Source organism: Leptonychotes weddellii, chromosome 16 (genome assembly GCF_054177405.1).
Source record: "Leptonychotes weddellii isolate Sample4059 chromosome 16, ASM5417740v2, whole genome shotgun sequence".
Taxonomy (NCBI): Eukaryota; Metazoa; Chordata; class Mammalia; order Carnivora; family Phocidae; genus Leptonychotes; species Leptonychotes weddellii.
This window is the reverse complement of record NC_138384.1, coordinates 36,898,564-36,907,566: the sequence shown is the minus strand read 5'-3', so window position 1 is coordinate 36,907,566 and position 9,003 is coordinate 36,898,564. Positions and strand designations below refer to the sequence as shown.

The window sequence follows — 9,003 nt, the reverse complement described above, 5'->3', positions numbered from 1 at the left end:
TCAGGCTCCCTGCTCAGCGCGTCTGCTTGTCCCTATTCCTCCCTCTCTACTCCTTCATACTCCTTCTAAAATAAATAAATGGATAAAATCTTTTTTTTTAAAGATTTTATTTATTTATTTGACAGAGAGAGACACAGCAAGAGAGGGAACACAAGCAGCGGGAGTGGGAGAGGGAGAAGCAGGCTTCCCGCTGAGCAGGGAGCCCGATGCGGGGCTCGATCCCAGGACCCTGGGATCACGACCTGAGCCGAAGGCAAACACTTAACGACTGAACCACCCAGGCACCCCATAAATGGATAAAATCTTTTAAAAAAAATCTAATATACAAAAACATCAACCTTTGAAACAAATAATCAGAGAGTTACTGAACATCTTAAAAAAGATACACAGAGGCTGCTCTTTAAGTAGTGAACCCTGAGTATATTTAATGTAATATATCAACAGTTCCATCATGTGTAACTTGTCAAGATTTCATTTTGATTTTTAAAGGGTCAAGCCTATATATTTAAGGTACAATCCATGTGATAATTTAGAAGTGTGTAGTTTACAAAGACAAACTTATGCTTTAAGAGAACAATTACATCTGGTGAATCATTTACTCCTTTTTCCCCTTTAGGAATGTATTATTTTAATTTTTATTTATTTTTAAATTCAAGTATAATTAACATACAGTATTATAGTAGTTTCAGATATAAGGAACATATTAATTTATTTTTTAAAGATTTTATTTATTTATTTGACAGAGAGAGAGAGCACAAGTAGGCAGAGCAGCAGGCAGAGGGAGAAGCAGGCTTCCCACGGAGAGCAGGAAGCCCGAAGCGGGGCTCGATCCCAGGACCCCAAGATCATGACCTGAGCCAAAGGCAGACACTTAACGACTGAGCCACCCAGGCGCCCCATCATGGAACTGAAATACCATTCAAGTTCTATCATTTTCAAATGGGATTTTGCCAAGAAATAATAAGCAGAAAAGGTGGTGACATCCATTTAAGGAGTTGTCTTCATGGCAGTGATCATTTCCCCTGACAAATACTGTTGGAAGCTGGGTGATGGGTACACGAGACCCATCATATAATTTGCTCTACTGTTGTGTATGACTGAACATTTCCATAACAAAAAGTTTAAAATGCATACAAACATGCACAGAAGCACCCCTTTTGTTATTTTTTTTTACACAGAATTCTTCTCAATGCTTAATATTTTCCTAATGCTTTCCCCCCATATTTATCAGCCTGAAGGGCTAAAATATGTTCAATCCATTCAAGGACATTTCTGTATTTTTTAAAAAAGAATTTTCACTGGGAAAATATTCATCATGTATAAACCCATCATTCATATATATTGTGGAATCAATATACATTGTGAAGACCCCAGAAATTAGCTATAGCCAAGACTTGTAAGAGTTAAGTATTTATTCATAAGTTTTAATGATGCCTGAAGAGTCACAAACACATAGCTAAAAAGGACATTTTAGGAGATAAGTCACATTTTTTCAACACCACAGCAGTTTGCTAAAATTCTCAATAGATTAAAACTGAACTCAGACCTGATTATGTCATTTAAAACATTCCTTTCTGCAACCAAAGTCATCAGCAATCTCAATTTCACACAATAACAAAGAACATGCTTGAAACTAGACAAAGATTAAGAATAAAAGGGTTTTCTTATACCCATAACTGACAAGATATAAAAAGTGGTTTGGTCAGCCTGAGAAAATCTGAAGAGCTTCCCTTTATAGAGAGTACTGTGGATAAGAGAGTGACTTTGGGGTCCGACTAACTGGGTGGGATCCTGGCTCTGCCACTTACCAGCTATGTGACCTTGGGCAAGTTCTTTAACCTCTCTATGCCTCAGTTTCATCGTCTGTAAAATAGGGATAATAACAGTAACTACTGTTATTGAGTTCAATGAGTTTATACATATAAAGCATGTAGAATAATATCTGGCATATACTGAGCACTGAGTGTTAGATGATCTTGTTATTATCATTCCCATACAATAAGTGAAAGTAAGCAAGCCTTGCTAGCTCTGCTTGTCTGGAAAAAAGTATAGACAAAGGTCCTGTAAAGTCACCTGATCCCTGAACTAAGTAGAAATCTATGTATTCTAGGGTAGGAGGCATCACATGCTTCAGTGATGTGATAGCTATGACTTGTGAACACAGAGAACAATTTTAAATCCATTTCAGTCATTAAGCCAACAGAGAAAATGGGAATGAGAAGCAGTCCTGTTGTCCGCAATAGGAATGGCACAAAGTAGCTTCATTTCAGGATGACAGGCTAAAGAAACAGGCACATGTACTTACCTTCCCACTGGCCCCAAATCCTAAAGACATAATGGTAAAGACATTCACAAGGGAATCACAACATAACAGTGATGAGAAGGGCTGAGGGATATAGTCTCTTCAAATGCTGCTTACTTTCTAGAAGATGAAGAGAAAGCAGAGGGAACTGTATGATACAACGACCACAGCAGAGTTGGACACTTCCCAGAACATGCAGGGCCAAAGGCAGGCAGAGAGGCAGAGCCCTTTTTCCTGGGGAAGCTGGAGAGACGCCCAGCTCTAAGTAGGCAGGTATAGAAATCAGGAGCGGGAAATAGGTTCATCAACCTGATTTCCTCCACACTTCTCACTCCTGGTCACTCACTCAACCAACTCTTACCAAGGCAAAAAGACTGCTAGAAAAACAAGAACATTTTCTCAATTACCTGTATCATCAACCCACTTTTTCATTGATAAGGATCACCAGACAGTAGGATAAAAACCCCAAAAACCAAAGGACAATAAAGGACACCTAAGATGAAAAGCAGATCAGACTCCAGAAGAAACATATATTTTAGGTCCCTGAAAAGAAATTCCAACTGGTATCCTCAGAGAGATATAAGATAATGCAACCTTAAAACAATAGCAAGCAAACCATAAACAAGAAAGAACTCTTGGAAATAAGAATTATGATTGCTAAGGTAAAAAAGAAGGGAAAAAATAAAATGAGAGTGGAGTAGGGTGCACATATTTGCTTATATATTTTAAAATAAGCAATGGAAGAATAAATCAAAAACCAGTAAAAATTTTACCTATGTGGTATAGAGAAGAACAAAGGCAATGAAAGGAAGCCAAAATTCTCTCAATCTACCTTGCTTTATAGTTTTATCTTTAGAATCAAGTAAATATTTTATACAATTAAAAAATAAAAGTCAAAAAGAAAATAATCCCTAAAAATAAAAAAACAGACAAATGAACCTGAACTATTTATCAAATTGGTGGCATAACCACACAGAGAAGGATTACCTGAAGTTTAAACAGTGTTTTTTACTATACCTCTCCGGTGTTACTGTCAACAAAGGAGAACAGACATAAATATAAAATCAAAGAAATAAAAATCCTTTAACCCTTCATTTGAATTTGAAATATCAGTCTGAAATCATGATTTACCTTTTAATTTCTCTGAACATATTTACTTTACTGAAAAGACCTAGAAGGATTCAAATTCCAGTTGTAATGAATGCCCCTAATTCTTTTTCCTACCAAAAAATCAGAGCTCCTAATAAAAATGGCTGATTTTAGATCTGGGGTAAGAAACAAAAAAAGATAAGCCAGGAATTCTTATCAGGTCAGAAAGCAAAGAACCCCTCTAATCTGGCTTGTGTCAAAAGGACTCAGAGTGAACCTGAAGAGTAAGCTGTCCTAATGACCAATAATGGGACAATTTAAGCATACAAACAAAACAAAACAAAGCAAAAAACCTCCCCTGGAGCAAAAATCATTAAATACATAAAAATTAATGAGTTTGGGGGCGGCTGGGTGGCTCAGTTGGTTAAGCGTCCGACTCTTGGTTTCCGCTCAGAGCCTGATCTCACGGATCTCATGGGTCGTGGGATCGAGCCTTGTATCGCGCTCCGTGCTGTAGGAGTCTGCTTGGATATTTTCTCCCTCTGCCCCTTCCCCCACTCATGCTCTCTCTCAAATAAATAAAATCTTTAAAAAAAATTAATGAGTTTGGACTTGGCAATAATTTCCTGGATAAAATACCAAAGCACAGGGACGCCTTGGTGGCTCAGTCCGTTAAGCGTCTACCTTCGGCTCAGGTCATGATCCCGGGGTCCTAGGATAGAGCCCCGCACTGGGCTCACTGCTCAGCGGGGAACCTACTTTTCCCTCTGCCTGCCGCTCCCCCTGCTTCTGTGCTCTCTCTCTGACAAATAAATAAAATCTTAAAAAAAAAAAACAACCCACCAAAGCACAGGCAACAAAAGAAAAAACAGACAAACTGGACTTCATCAAAATGAAAACTTTTGTGCATCAAAGGACACTATCAATAGAATGAAAAGGCAATACACAGAATGGGAGAAGATACATGTAAATCGTACCTCTGAAAAGGGATTCATATCCAGAATATATAAAGAACTACATACAGCTCAAGAACAAAAAACCAAACAATCCAATTTTAAAATGGGCAAAGGACTTGAATAGACATTTGTCCAAAGAAATAGACAAATGGCCAAGAAACACATGAAAAGATGCTCCACGTCACTAATCATCAGGGTGAAGCATGATGATTTGATCAAAATCACAATGAGATACCACTACAAATCCATTAGGATGGATATTATAAAAAGAAAAAAAAACACACACAGAAAATAAGCTGTTGGCAAGAATGTGGAAAAACTGGAACCCTGAGCATCACTGGTGAGAATATAAAATGGTACTGCCACTGTGGAAAACAGCAGGCCAGTGCTTCAAAAATTTAAATATATAATTACCATATGATCTAACAATTTCACTTCTCAGTATATACACAAAAGAAGTGAAAGCAAAAATTTGAACAGATATCTGTATACCAATGTTCTTTGCAGCATTATTCATAACAGCCAGAAGATGGAAATAAGACAAATGTCCATCGATGGATGAATGGATAAACAAAATGTGGTACAACCATAAAATAGTATATTCTTAAGCCTAAAAAGGAAAAACATTCTTTTTTTTTTATTTTTAAAGATTTTATTTTATTTATTTATTTGAGGGAGAGGATGAGAGGAGAGAGAGAGCACATGAGAGGGGGGAGGGTCAGAGGGAGAAGCAGACTCCCTGCCGAGCAGGGAGCCCGATGCGGGACTCGATCCCGGGACTCCAGGATCATGACCTGAGCCGAAGGCAGTCGCTTAACCAACTGAGCCACCCAGGCACCCAAAAGGAAAAACATTCTGATACATGGTTCAACATGGTGGCAATATCAATGGACTTAAGAAGGCGGAGATCATGCTCTCTACTTCCAAAGTCATAGCTAGGTAACAGGATCTCAAGCACCCTGTTTCTCAAGCTCAGGTGTAGAGTGAAGAGTATAGGTGGGTGGAGAATGCTGGCTATTTCTCTGGGGGAGCCTGTCCTTTATCTTCTACATCTGTTTATAGCATCTTTCATTACGTGCGCGCACACACACACACCCCTCATTTCTCTAGTCAAATATGTTCATCTGTTCTTTCAGTTTCGGGTTTTGCAACTTAATTCACCTTGCCAAAATTAATGATCAAATGTAGATGAACCTTTCAAAAATGATATATAAATGGTCAATAAGCACACGAAAAGATGCTCAACATCACTAGCTATCAGGGAAATGCAAGTTAAAACCACGAGATACCACTAATCACTGGGATGGCTTTAATAAAAACAGACAATACCAAATGCTGGGGAGGATGTGGAGAAACTGCCTGTGAGGATGCAAAAAAGGTGCAGAGACTCTGGAAAACAGTCTGGCAGAACTTCAAAAGGTTAAACATAAAAGTACCATATAACCAAGCAAGAGTATACCCCCAAGAGAAATGAAAAACATGTCTACACAAAAACCTGTGTATGAAGTTTACTATTCATAACTGTGAAAAAAAGTGGAAACAACCCCAAAGTCTATCAACTGATGAATGAATAAACTAGATATAGGAGAGCCATGCAATGGAATATTATTCAGGCATAAAAAGGAGAGAAGCACTGATCCATGCTACAACATGTATGAGCCTTGAAAACACTGTGCTGAGTGAAAGAAGCCAGACACAAAAGGCCACATACTACACATGATTCCATTAATATGAAACGTCCAGGACAGGCAAATCCATTGAAATAGAAAGTAGATGAATGGTTGGTTGCCTGGGCTGGGGTGGATGAGAAGAATGGGGAATGACTGCTAATGGATACAGGGTTTCTTTCTGGAGTGATTAAAAATGTTCTAAAATTGATTGTGGTGGTAGCTGTAGAATTCTGAATATACTAAAAAGCACTGAATCATATACTTTAGATGGATGAATTGTATGGTATGTGAGTTATGTTTCAATAAAGCTGTTAAAAAAAAAATAAAGATGAACCACTCCATAAACAATTCCCTCTTCAGAGCAAAAAACACAGAAATTTTTTCTCCCCTCCAGTCTGTAACAATGTAAATCTAAATCTACCCTTGATAATATGGAGACGCCACAGGAAATTCTTCAGGGAGATTAGTGAAGTTATTGTCTGTCAAGTTCAAAGCCCAACCATTTCCATGTTTTTTGTCGGTTCAGAATGACACGAGCCATATTTAGAAATGCACTCCAGAAAAATGCTTTGAAGAATTTTATTCTCAACATTCATGAATTTAAAATATCTATCCAGGCAAAAGAAAATGCCTGAAAGATTTAGTTTTGTTCTCAGTCCTAGGACGCTACTTTTTTGGCTCCCTTTGTAATATGTTATCACACTAAAAAGAGTGAGGCAATTCTGTATGGGAAGATGCCTGTCCTCCTTGCTCTCCTCCTGCCCCTCTGGCCATTCTTAGTTGCCTCTGGGAGCCACTCCTGCTCTAACCTGAAGCACGTGGTTCCCCAGAGCTCTATGCTGTGCCTTGTCTGTTTCTATGATCAACATGGTCTCCCTAGGAGGATCCCCCAATCCATCTCTCTAGCCCAGATCTTTCTCCTGTGCTCCACATCCCAAATATTCAACTGCCTACTGGACAGGTCCCCGAGTCAAGTGCCCATCACCAACCCTCCCCAGGCTCTCGTTCCTTTCCTGCCTTGATCTACCATCTGCCTGTAAGCCAGAAACCTGGCAGTCATCCTCTACTCCTCACTCTCCTTTACAGCCACTTAATCATTTAGTCATACACCTCCTGCCTCCTTAATATGTCTCAAGTCTTTTCCCTTTTCTCTACCTTCACTGCCAATCCAAAGTTCACACCTTCTTTTCCTCTTGCTGGAATTACAAGAGGAGCCTCCTGAGTGATCTTCCAAACTCCTGGACTGTTCCCTCTGGTTGCTGTGTGATTGTTCTAGAGCCAATGTACTCACCAATGTAATCACCTATTCTCCTGCTTCACATCTGTTACGGCTCTCCACTACCCTTCCCAACTGTTTTCCCCCACCCCTCTGCCCACCACTGCCCACTTCTTGCTGCTGCCGTCTTCCCACTCACCGTCTACATGCTCAGTTCCCTCCACCTGGCATGCTCTCCTAGTTTATTCTCACTCCTCCTGGATGTCTAACCTAGAAATCACCTCCTCTGGGACACGACCTTGGCAAAAAGTGAACTAGGAGCCCCTCTGTGTGCTACTGGAACACCCTGTTTTTAGTCCCCATCTTGGCCGAATTGTGGCCGTACTTGTAACATACTGCCTCATGCCACCAGTTTCCGTGTTTCCCCGCCACCTCCAGCCCTCGGGATCACCGAGCTCATTCAGGATAGTCAAGAGTGCTAAGCACACTGTAAACATTCAACAGGTATTTGTTGAATGATTAGCTCATCCTCAGTATTTATTTAATGGTGTTTTTTTTTAAACAAGATTTTTATTTATTTATTTGACAGAGAGAGAGACAGCGAAAGAAGGAACACAAGTTGGGGGGAATGGGAGAGGGAGAAGCAGGGAGCCCGATGCGGGGCTTGATCCCAGGACTCTGGGATCATGACCTGAGCCGAAGGCAGATGCTTAACAAATAAGCCACCCAGGTGCCCATAATGGTGTCTTTTTTTTCTATACAGTGTTTCATACAGTCAGTGTTGCCATCCACAGAAGCAGTAGTTAAAGTGCTAAAAATAAGCCTCTGCTTAAATCAATAAATCAATAAAGCGACTGACAACGTGCCATGTTCACACAAGTACTCCTCAACAAAACAGACCATTCATTAAGGGCCGACAACCTGTCAAGCATTAAACTGAGCTTCAGATACCTAAACTCATTTAATCCTTGCTAGAACCCTAAAATAAAAACAGCTGACATTAACTGAATGGGTACTTGGGGCCAGGCTCTGTGCTATGCACTTCACCTGTATTATCTAATTTAATTCTCACAATGACCCTGTGAGGTAAAGCATCTAGAGAGGTTAAGTGAGTTTTTCAAGGTCTTGCCATGTGGTTGAGGTGGTTGTCACCAACAGAACTGGGTTTGGGGCTTGGTAATCTGAGGCTGAGCTCTCCACTGCACTAATCTACCTCTGTCAAGTATCTAGACCTTGGCATTCTGTTTATCACTCTTAGAGGAGATGGCTGAAAGCTGTAGTCTTCTTGGAATTGACAGGAAGTTGAGTTGGAGTAATGAAAAGTAAAGTGACCTCTGTTTGGGAGATCATACCCATACCTATTGCTGATGACACCCAAATTCAACTCTTTGGTCAAGACCTCTCCCTGCCAGGACTAGACTCATGAGACATCTCCTCAGGTCCTTCAAACTTTACCTAGTCACCCTTCCATTCCCTGAGCCTCCTGCTGTATGTACTGTTTTGGCTAAAGTCACTACCAACCCTGAACCCAAACCTAAGATGTTGTCCCAGATGGTCCCTGTCCTGTTCCCTCGGCTTTCTATCCCTTACAGTCAATCCTGCCAATTCTGTTCACCTGGTCTACAGCAACTGCTCCATGAATGTGAGCTACTGTTACTGTTACATTCTAGATACCTTTCATTTTCTCCTTTATACCCCAGCTTCCCAGGAACTAGCCTTCTGGAGCAAGCAAGATCAAGACAGAGAGAATGCTTTCCATGAGGATCAGAA

The 9,003-nt window shown here is 40.2% G+C and overlaps 1 protein-coding gene across 9 annotated transcripts in view; it reads right to left on the bottom strand.

Moving 5' to 3' along the window:
* The window catches only part of GARRE1 (granule associated Rac and RHOG effector 1), a 78,594-nt gene that overhangs the window by 57,133 nt on the left and 12,458 nt on the right, over window positions 1–9,003 (bottom strand). For 3 of the 9 annotated variants that reach the window (XM_081806696.1, XM_081806694.1, XM_081806695.1), the window contains one exon: window positions 1,809–1,863. The exons of the other annotated variants lie outside the window; for them this stretch is intronic. The gene's annotated coding sequence lies outside the window, so the exon portion shown is untranslated. The remainder of the gene's footprint in view (window positions 1–1,808; window positions 1,864–9,003) is intronic. 9 annotated transcript variants of the gene reach the window in all.